Here is an 11552-nt window from a genome sequence, read left to right on the forward strand (position 1 = left end):
GCGGTAGTTAAGGCTCCAGCGCCTGAAAATGTGTCACAACTGAGGTCATTCCTCGGATTGGTGAATTACTACCACAAGTTTTTGCTGAATTTGTCCACAATTCTGCACCCACTGAATGCCCTACTACAAACTGGAGTAGCATGGAAATAGAGCGATGAATGTAAGCAGGCCTTTCAGAAGAGTAAAGACCTAATCACTTCAAGAGAAGTATTGGCTCACTACAACCCATCACTACCGATAAGACTGGCGTGTGATGCGTCTCCCTACGGCATTGGGGCGGTACTGTCACATAAATTCCTTGATGGTTCAGAGAGGCCGATAGCTTTTGCGTCACGCTCGTTAACTTCAGCCGAGCGTAACTACGCCCAGATTGACAGAGAGGCCCTCAGCCTGGTGTGGGGGGTGAAGAAGTTCAATCACTACCTGCACGGTCAGGAATTTACTCTACTAACTGATCATCAACCTCTTGTCTCCATTTTCAACCCTCAGAAGGGTGTCCCGATAATGACAGCACAACGGCTACAGAGGTGGTCCCTTTTCCTAGGGGCACACCAATATGACATCGAGTGCAAAGGAACTAAACAACATGGGAATGCTGATGGATTGTCGCGCCTACCGTTGCCGACGGTGGAAGAAGCACCTGCAGTGGATCCAGTGGAGATATTCCACTCAACCATAGTCGAATGTCTCCCTGTGACGAATGCAAACATAGAAAAGGAAACACGAAATGACCCGACACTCTCCTGGGTCTATGATTTAACGGTGAAGGGATGGCCAGCACATGGCGAACCAATGTTGCCAGCATTCTCGCCGAGAAGAGAACAGCTGTCAGTGTGCAGAGGAACCTTGATGTGTGGATCCAGAGTAGTAATTCCACCCAAATTGAAGGATAGAGTGCTCAATGAGCTTCATGAGGGTCATCTGGGAGGGGTAAAAATGAAGAACTTAGCCAGAGCGTTTGTGTGGTGGTTGGGAATCGATAGAGAAATCGAAGAGATGACCAAGAGCTGTACAGGATGCCAGAAGGTCCAAAACGCCCCACCACAAGCCCCTCTACATCCATGGGTGTGGCCCTCATCTCCATGGCAAAGGGTGCACATTGATTTTGCTGGTCCATTTATGGACTCGATGTTTTTAATTGCGGTGGATGCACATTCAAAGTGGCCAGAGGTAATAAATATGCCCTCAACCACCACAGAAAAAACTATCACAGTCTTACGAACCATATTCGCCAGAAATGGGCTGCCTGAACAGATTTGCTCCGAAAATGGACCACAGTTTGTGTCTGAAGAATTCCAGAGGTTCTTAAAGAACAATGGTGTTAAGCATTACACATCCGCCCCATATCATCCAGCCACCAATGGATTGGCTGAGAGGTTCATTCAAACATTCAAGAAGGCTATCAAGGCAATGTGTAATGAAGATATACCCCTACAACACAAGGTGGATAACTTCTTGTTTGCCTACCGGAATGCGACACATGCGGTTACCAACCAAACTCCAGCTATGATGTTCTTCAATCATGTTCTTCAATCGAAGACTACGATGCCGCTTGGATTTGGTTAAGCTAAACATCAGAAGAGATGTGGAGAACAGGCAGTTTCAGAATATGAATGAAAGGCCGACCAGGAGTTTTAAGATAGGTCAACCAGTTTTGGCCCGGGACTACCGCACAGAGAAATGGCAGCCAGGAACGATCTGTACACGGCAAGGACCTCTAATGTATACCGTGGACATTGGAGAGAGCATTGTAAGACGCCATGGTGACCAGATTCTAGAGTCAGTGGAAAACGTCAATTCCACACCACGATCCGATACACCTGGTGATGAAACCAAAGTACCAATTGCATCTACCTCAGAATCGGTGATATTGGAAGCAGACGAACCAAACAATGACGTTGATCCCAAATCAACTTTGCCAGAAGAACCTGATACCCCAAAGAGGCGTTATCCAGACAGAATCAGGAAGCCTCCTCAAAGACTGAACTTATAATTGCTTAACTTCAGCTAATGTATCTAGCAACTGTAATTGTAAATATGTTATTTAATTATTAATCGAATGTTATGTACTGTTTAGCTAAAAGGGGAGGAATTGTAGTGAATGTACTTTGCAGAAGGAACTATATTCTGCAGCCCCTGTATATTGCAGTACCAGTAGTGACCACCCCTGTATATAAGCCTGTGTAGTAACTTTTGCATAGTAGTTCCAGTTTGTCTCCACTCAGTAAAGACCTGTTATAACCAACTCCTGCAGTCCGTGTCTCAATTACACACGGACATAATAGAAGCCAGACGAGATGGTAATAGGCCCGTGGAGACAAAAGGCAGCTGAGATTAGGTGTGAAGTGTACTGGCAGGCAAGAGACAGCTGCCAGGTGAGAGAGAGAAACAAAAGGAAAGGAGGAACAGCAACTCATCTTCCGACTAGGCACTTAGCAACCTTCCGGACTCAATATCGAGTTCAACAATTTCAGATCATAACCTCGGCCCCTATTACTTTTTTACTTATAATTTTTTCCACCCCTTTGTTTTGGGTTCTCCTTTTCCCTCCCCCCCACCCTCCTTTCCTTTCGTTTCTCTCTCTCACCTGGCAGCTGTCTCTTACCTGCCAGTACACTTCACACCTAATCTCAGCTGCCTTTTGTCTCCACGGGCCTATTACCATCTCGTCTGGCTTCGAATACCTTTTATTGTCTCTTTTGTTCGATCGCAGCCTTGCCTTCGATCTATTTTCTTTTCTTTCCAGTTTTGAAGAAGGGTTTCGACCCGAAACGTCAACTCAAATTTCTCTCCACGGATGTTGCCTGACTTGCTGAGTTTTTCCAGCATTTTCTGTTGTTATTTCGGATTTCCAGCATCTGCAGTATTTTGCTATTGTACCAGGGATGAGGGACTTCAGTTACCAGGATGATACCAGGGATGAGGGACTTCAGTTATGTAGAGAGACTAGAGAAGCTGGGATTGTTCTCCTTAAAGCAGGGAATGTTAAGGGGAGATTTAATAGAGGTGTTCAAAATTATGAAAGGTTTTGATAGAGTAGATCAGGAGAAACTGTTTCCACTGGTAGCAGGGTCAGTAACCAGAGCACACAGATTTAAGATAATTGGCAAAAAATCCAGAGGGGAAATTATGAGAATTTTTTTATGCAGCGTGTTGTTACGATCTGGAATATACTGCCTGACAGGGTGTGGAAGCAGATTTAATAGTAACTTTCAAAAGGGAATTAGATATATACTTGAAAAGGGGAAATTTGCAGAGCTATGGGAAAAAAAGCAGGGGAGTGAGAATAATTGGATAGCTCCCTCATGCCCAGGCACGATGGGCCAAATGACCTCCTTCCGTACTGTACAATTCTACCTTCCACTGGCGAATCCCCATGGAAATTCCAGTGAATTAGAACAACCTCACTGTGAAAGCCATTCCCAAAACATGTAAAGAATAACTTTCTAGCTGAGATTCCATTTGCAGCGAGGGTTAGTCCAATCTCAGTGACATTCACCCTTGAAGCTTAGCAGCTCCGAGCGCTGTTTGCTTTGTAGCTCGGTCTTTGAACACAGGATTGTTATTTTGAAACCCGTGGTGCATCACACAATCTCCTCCTCCATGCTTCTCTGCTGAACCCAAAATAGAGAACTTGCCAAGAAAGCATGAACTCCCCTGTGAGTTCTGTTAAAGAAAATAAACCTATTTACTTCCTGGTGCAATCAATTAGAACGCCGTTCTTTCAGCTCTGGATCTGGGTTTAAATGCAGCCCATACTAATGAGTTGAAAATCTCCTCTCTCCGCCAGTTGCAAGATTCCTACGTGAAATGAGCTTTGAGAATCTCAAATCCATTTCATGGTGGGCACAAGACAGCACTATAATGCCTATAAAGTTCTGACAAAAGGTCATCGACCTGAAATGTTAACTCTGTTTCTCTCTCTCCACTGATGCTGCCTCCCTTTGCCATACTTTCTAGGGTCAGCCTAATTAAAATATTTTGATGAGCTCCAGCCATCAAGAATCCAGTTAGAATGAAGTGGATCTAATGCACTGCTGCAAGATTTAAAGGGCTGAAGCAGCTTAAAGGGACAGGCGTCTACCGAAACCGATTTGCAGTACTGCAGAAAGTCTGGATTAAACCTAATACCTGTCAGGTCCGAAGGAGGGCATAGAGTTCTCAGGCGGTCAGATGCAGCTGTGGATATGTTGCTGGAGGAGGTTAGGCAGAGGGGGGAGGTCCGTTCGCAGCTTCAAAGAGAGAAGTACAGGGACAATGGAAGGAATTGGCTGGGATAGTCAGCACAAATGCAGCCACGCTTTGCATGGCAGCAGCGCAGAAATAGGTTTAACGACCTAACCCAACCCACCAGTGGGAGCCAGTCACACTTTCCAAGAATACACAATACCAAGCATGTCTGCTACCCTCTACAGTTACCTCCCTTTCCCACATTACAACCATGACTATACTCCAAAAAGAAAGCACTTCATTGGCTGTAAAGCGCTCTGAGACATCTGATGGTCGTGAAAGGTGCTATATAAATGTAAGTCTTTCTTTCTTTCTTCAGACAGTGCTAAAGTGCTTGAATTGCCCAGGAGCTAGCATGGCATGCTTTGCATTCCCAGCCTTCATTGGGAAGCATTCCTTCACTCACAGCCTGATATGCATTCACCCACTAAAAGCCTTGCGTGGAATTTAATTACTTGGTATATGCATCTGTCACCCCACCCATTATGGGCTGCATACTGACACTTGTGTTTTATTGCATATTACGGTATCCAAAAATATCTTGAAAATGGGAAGACTGAGGGGTGACCTAATAGAGGTCTTTAAAATTGTGAAAGGTTTTGATAGAGTAGACAGAGTGATAGTGTTTCCACTTGTGGGGAAGAACAAAACTAGGGGCCATCAATATAAGATAGTCACCAAGAAATCAAATAGGGAATTCAGAAGAAACATCTTCACCCAGGGAGTGGTGAGAATGTGGAACTTGCTACCACAGGGAGTGGTTGTGGCAAATAGTATAGATGCATTTACGGGGAGGCTAGACAAGCATGTGAGGGAGAAAGGAATAGAGGGTTATGCTGCTAGAGTTAGATGAGGAAGGATGGGAGGAGGCTCGAAATGCTGGCATGGACTGGTTGGGCCGAATGGCCTGCTTATGTGTTGTACATTCTATATAGTTCTATGTAAAGTTAGTTCTCAGTTTTACATACTTTTTCAAGGGTAAGATAACTTTGAATAGCTGGGAGAGATTTGCAGCAGATGATAGACTCCCAAACCTCTGTCCTCTCACCTTCTATGAGGAGGAGCCTCTTCAAATCCTGGTATCAAAGCCAGGGATATAGGAGGGTGCGTGCCTGCTGTGGGTTCGTGATGACATTCTGCTTCTCATCTTTCTCATCCTAGTATATTCCACATAACCTGTCAGCAAACTATACCATGAAGCCCTCAGGTCCCTCCTACTGCTGAAAGTGGCGTGAACTCTGCTTCTCAGCAACCCATTCTAACCTCTCTTCCTTTTTTCCTCCACTATATGTGGCTGAAGAAGGTGAGCCAGGCCCAGTGCATCCGGTCCAATCAGTACTTCAGAACATGCACTGTCATTCACCCTCCCTTGTAAATACCACCACAAGACATCTACCCAGGGGGGAAGCAAATTGGGTAATACATAGAGCATGATTGAGCAGGAGCAGCTATTAGTGGCAATCAAGGAAGATGTTGTTGATCAGATAAGTTGTCCCTTGGTTGAAGAGCTTGGGGATCCACTTCCTGCTTATGAAAGAAGGATACTTGCTGAGTATCAAATGTTTGTGCAGGCACTGGAGGCCATGCCGGGCAGAATGTAGCAGATGGCAGATCAAGTGGAGCAGTCCACTACCCACATGCACAAATCATGCTTGATGACTAAATGGCACTGCAGTCTGTTTTGGAGCATGTCGCATCTCCTGGATGGTTTTCAGTAGAGGTGCCACAACTGGAATGGGAAATGGAAATGTCCAGTGGTGCAGGGGGTGTGCTCTTCTAAAGCTGGGGCAAAAGAAAGGGAGGTCTTCTGTACAAGCATTCCAAACACTTGGGTGTATGACAGCTGATGCCAACACTGGTTGATAAAAGGAGGACGTGTTCCACCCTCAGTGCAGACTTCAGTGACCTGGGTAAGCACAAAAAAACTGATCCAAAATAATTGAAGAATATTTTAAAAGGCAAACGCATCATTGCTATGTGAAAGCGTAGCTGGAAAAAAAACCCTACTTAGGAAAGGAGCAATTATCTTCAAATGTTGCCTCCGAGCATGGGGAAAATGGACAGTGGGAAGCATAGGGCGGAATTTTGCCGGCGCTCAGAGGGTGGATTCGGAGGTGAGTCCGCTGTCAAAATGGAAAAAATTGACAGCGGGTCGGGATCCCGCTGTAAACCTGCCTCCGTGTCAGTTTCCCAAGTGTCAGGTCTGCCTGCGCGTTACAGATCTGACACCAAGCGATGGGTAAGCCAATTCAGATAGTTAAGAGCTTGATTAAAGGTACTTAAACACCATTTTACCATGTACTTACCATTTTACCAGCTTTTTCACAAGGTTCCCGGCGTTCGGGGATTACGTCAGGTAAGTGTGTCGGGTTCTCAATGACTCTCCATTCCTCTGAATTGTTGACAGTTGCAAAAGTGGTCTAAAAGCTATCACTTCACAGCTGGTCACTTTCCAATGTCAGAAGCTTGAGCCTTCAGGACTTGGAAGACACTTTGGAGCTTTATGCAGTTTGGAAGTGTTTGGAGTAAACTCTCTGTCCACTGTCACCTCCTTGGAGCAAGCTCTCTCACCATTGACAGATTGCTTCTGTCATCTCAACTTCAGCTGCCATCTATTCCAGCAGCATCGGTACCCTTGAAAAAATCTCAACTTGGTCCTCAAAATCCCACCACGATCAGCCCCAACACCAGCATCACCAGGCACATCAGCACCACCAACAACAACACCAACCTGCTCCGCAATCACCTGATACTGCACAGGACCCAGGGCATCAGGACCCGACTACATTGTTGCCCGGGAGGCCAGGGATGGCCTCACCATGGCCAGATTTACTTCACTTGACGCTGTACACCCTGGCTGCCACATGATGCGCCAAGTTGGCACCACCCCACCATAAAGCATCCCTGCAATGCCCAAGCCATTCCTTTCACACTCATTACCATTGCGAGGGGTAATGTTATGTCTCACCATTCACTGCAACTCACTAAGCCACTTCCAAAGGTGCACACAAATCTGTCCAAGAAGGCAAAGTGTGGAAAATAAAGATTTCAATGTTTGGCAACACATCAGCAGAAACTTTACATGATCTTTGACAAAAACACCCAATTGCCTACCCCTATGTGTTATTAGTTGGTATGATTTTTAAAAATTCATTCCTGGAATGTGGGTGTCGCTGGCAAGGCCGGCATTTATTGCCCATCCCTAGTTGCCCTTGAGAAGGCAGTGCTGAGCCGCCTTCTTGAACCACTGCAGTCCATGTGGTGAAGGTACTCCCACAGTGATGTTAGGGAGGGCGTTCCAGGATTTTGACCCAACGATGATGAAGGAACAGCGACATATTTCTAAGTCAGGATGGTGTGTGACTTGGAGGGGAACTTGCAGGTGGTGGTGTTCCCATGCATCTGCTGCCCTTGTCCTTCTAGGTGGAAGAGGTCGCGGGTTTGGGAGGTGCGGCTGAAGAAACCATGGCGAGTTGCTGCAGTGCATCTTGTAGATGGTACACACTGCAGCCACGGTACGGCGATGGTGGAGGGAGTGAATGTTTAAGGTGATGGATGAGGCGCCAATCAAGCGGGCTGCTTTGCCCTGGATGGTGTCGAGCTTCTTGAGTGTTGTTGGAGCTGTACTCATCCAGGCAAGTGGAGAGTATTCCATAACACTCCTGACTTGTGCCTTGAAGATGGTGGATAGGGTTTGGGGAGAATGAGGGTGAGTGTGAGTGATGGCTAGTGAGATGGGGATGTGATGATGTAGATAGAGAGAGAGGGATGGGTGGAGGTGCAAGGTAAGTTGGTGTGAGTAAGGATGTGCAGGAGTAGGGTAGGAAAGGCAGAGTGATGGGGATGTGATGAGAGGCACAGCAGGATGAGGTTGAGTGTGGCTTGCAATAACGTTTCGTGATCTACTGAGATCATTGAAAGGTTTGTGCCACTGCAGCCTGGTCCTCCTGATGACATTCCCTGCTTGTGCCCTCCTGTGCAATGTGCAACCAGGCTGCGTTGGTGTCCTGGGGAGGTCTCTTCTGCCCTTTAGAAGGGAATAGAACTTCCCTGCGTGCTGTGGCTCCCTCCATAAGCATATGGAGGGAGTCATGGGAGAGCCTGGGTATTGCCATGCACCTTTGTGCAGTGTTTATCAGTGTTTGCAGCACCTCAATGCTGTAGAACACTGACAGCACAACTGTCAAAATGAATGCGGCCGTGGTCCCTTTAAGGAAACCGGCTGATGACGCGTCATCAAATGACGTCATCAGAGCCGCTTCCTTTTAATTGGCCGGGAACCTTGCAGGGCGGGCTTAACAAGGCCAATTAACGGAAAATTCTTCTCACGGAGCGGGATGGAGCTGGGAGCGGGGTCGCAACCTGCCACCTTCCTCGGCCGCACTGAGCCCGCCTCGGTAGGTGAAATCGCGGCCATAGTGTTTGAAAGAGGCATTTACCTGAAAACTCAAATGTGTTACTGGGTTCACTAAAATAGCGTGCAGAGGAGTTTCCGCCCCAAAGTGTTTTGAATCTGAAGAAGTCATAACAATTGGGGGAAATTTAAATTAAATTAAAATGCAGAAAAAACAAAGGTGTTGCAATTCTGCAGAGATTTTAGCCGGGAATCTGGTAGAACGTGAACATGAAGGAGGTCAATCAGCCCATTGTGTCTGAGCTGCCTCTTTTAAAGAGCTATCCAATTAGTCCCACACGCCAGCTCTTTTCCCATAGCCCTGCAATTTTTTCCTTTTCAAGTATATATCCAATTTCCTTTTGAAAGTTACGACTGAATCTGCTTCCACCATCCTTTCAGACAGCGCATTCCAGATCACAACTCCCTGCGTAAAACAATTTCCCCTCCTCTCCACTCTGGTTCTTTTCCCAATTATATTAACCAGTGTCCTTTGGTTACCGACCCTCCTGCCAGTGGAAATAGTTTCTCCTTATTTACTCCATCAAAACCCTTTGTCATTTTTAAAACCTCTATTAAATTCTCCAGCTGAGGCTTAACCGGTGATTCATAAAGATTTAGCATAAATTCCTTGCTTTTGTACTCAGTCTTCTTCTTCTTAGGCAGTCCCTCGGAACCGAGGATGACTTGCTGCTTCCACACTAAAAATGAGTTCTCAGGTGACTGATGAGTCCAATGCGGGACCTACAGTCTCTGTCACAGGTGGGGCAGACGGTGGTTGAAGGGGCGGGTGGGTGGGGTGCTTGGGTTGACGTGCGCTCCTTCTGCTGTTTGCGCTTGGCTTCCGCTTGCTCCCAGCGAAGAGACTTGAGGTGTTCGGCGCCTTCCCGGATGCTTCTCCTCCACTTTGTGCGGTCTTGGACCAGCGATTCCCGGGTGTCGGTGGGAATGTTGCACTTTTTCAAGGACGCTTTGAGGCACCTTTTTTTATAAAGCCAGAGATCCCGTATGCTCTTTTAACAGCTGTACCAATTTGTCTTGCCACGTTCAAAGATATCTGGGGCCACATATTTATAGGAAAAGGTCCAAGTGCTTCATGGCTTCAATCCTTTTGGGATCACAATGGCATCTGTGGAATGCAATCAGTCAAGGTTAAATAATGTCGATTAGTAGAATAAGTTGACGTCTTGGAATTCTCTCTCAGTTGTCTTCAGAAAACAAGGGCCTAGAAATTCAGTTGGGCGCGCCAGCCGTTAGCGCCTTAGGGGGAGTAGATCTCGAGCGCTAGGCGCTTAGCGCCCGGGCGCAGCGCGATCTGCGCCTCGCCCCAACTTCAGTACACATTTAGCGCCGGCGCAAAGTCTTAGCGCGCGCCCTGCTGCGCGCGCAGTTCATGACGTCATTTCCTCGTGCAACGCCCTTTGTGCGCCCCAAACCGGAACTTCACTCGTGCCGGCCCATTGTGCGCCGGGCGGCCCTAACGACTGTGAAGTGGAACGGTACACAGCCGAGCCGGGCCGCGGGGAGCGCTAATTAAAGGGCACTTACCCTGCACTATAAAGGGCCGCCATTTTGCAGCATTCACTCTTGTGCAACGGTTTTTTGAACAGAGACCAAGGAGGAGAGCTTACTGGTTTGGACCAACACTACGACAGGTATTTTTGGCTCAGGCCAGAGCTTAGCAATTATCTTTGCCTTCATTGAGAGCTCAGTGTTTGCCAGCATATAATGGGGGCTGCATTGGGTGGCAACGCTGACTTTCAGCCTTATGCCAGAAGGGCTTACAGATGCCGTGAGAGAGTGGCAGCCCTGGCTAGACGCAGAGGGGGCAACAGGCGTCACCAACTGAGGCCTTACCCACCCAGGGTATACCGCCAGCAGACCTCCTATCTGACCATGTCTGCCGCGATGTGTGTTAGGAGGCTGCGATTCAGAAGGGAGGTGGTTGCAGACATCTGCCGGCTGCTTCACAGAGATCTGCAGCCACAGCTGATGCGCAGGACGTCTCTGTCGGTGGCAGTGAAGGTGACGGTGGCTCTCAACTTCTATGCCACCGGCTCCTTCCAATCCGCTACTGGGGACATCGCTAACATCTCCCAATTCGCCGTGCATTGCTGCATCCGCCAGGTGACCGAAGCCCTTTTCACAAGGAGACATCAATTCATCTCCTTCCCCATGACCCTGGACAAGCAGCAGCAGCGTGCAGTGGGATTTGCAAGAATAGCGGGCTTCCCCATGGTGCAGGGCGCCATTGACTGCACGCATGTGGCTTTGCGGGCACCTCTTGAGCATGCCGAGGATTACCGCAACCGGAAGGGCTACCATTCCCTCAACGTACAGCTGGTGTGTGACCACAGGCAGCGCATCCTAGCTGTCAATGCCCGCTTTCCAGGCAGCAGCCACGATGCCTTTATCCTGCAACAGACAACTGTGGCTGACATGTTCCAGGCACAGCCTCCCCCAAGAGGATGGCTTATCGGGGACAAAGGCTATCCTTTGTGTACCTGGCTCATGACCCTGCTCCGCGCGCCCACGACCCCTGCTGAAGAGGCATACAACGAGAGCCATCAAGCGACTAGGAACATCATAGAACAAACAATCGGCGTCCTCAAGCAACGGTTCCGCTGTCTCGATTGCTCCGGGGGAGCCCTCCAGTATTCGCAGGATCGAGTCTCCCAATTCGTCGTCATTTGCTGCATGCTGCACAACCTGGCTATCCGCAGGACTCAGGCACTGCCACCTCACGTTGGACCACCACCTCAGGAGGAGGAGCAGGAGGAGCATGAGGAGGAGGAGGACGAGGAGTACCAGCCCAGGAGGGAGGCACAAGGTCCAAGGGCCGCCCGTCGGCGGCTTATTGAACGTCACTTCTAGGCCCCCTGTCAGGGAATGGCTTGTGCCAATGAAAGAACATGATTGCAGCCGCTCC

This window comes from Somniosus microcephalus, chromosome 20 (assembly GCF_052327205.1).
Source record: "Somniosus microcephalus isolate GS21.2 chromosome 20, FLI_Smic_1.0, whole genome shotgun sequence".
Lineage (NCBI taxonomy): Eukaryota > Metazoa > Chordata > Chondrichthyes > Squaliformes > Somniosidae > Somniosus > Somniosus microcephalus.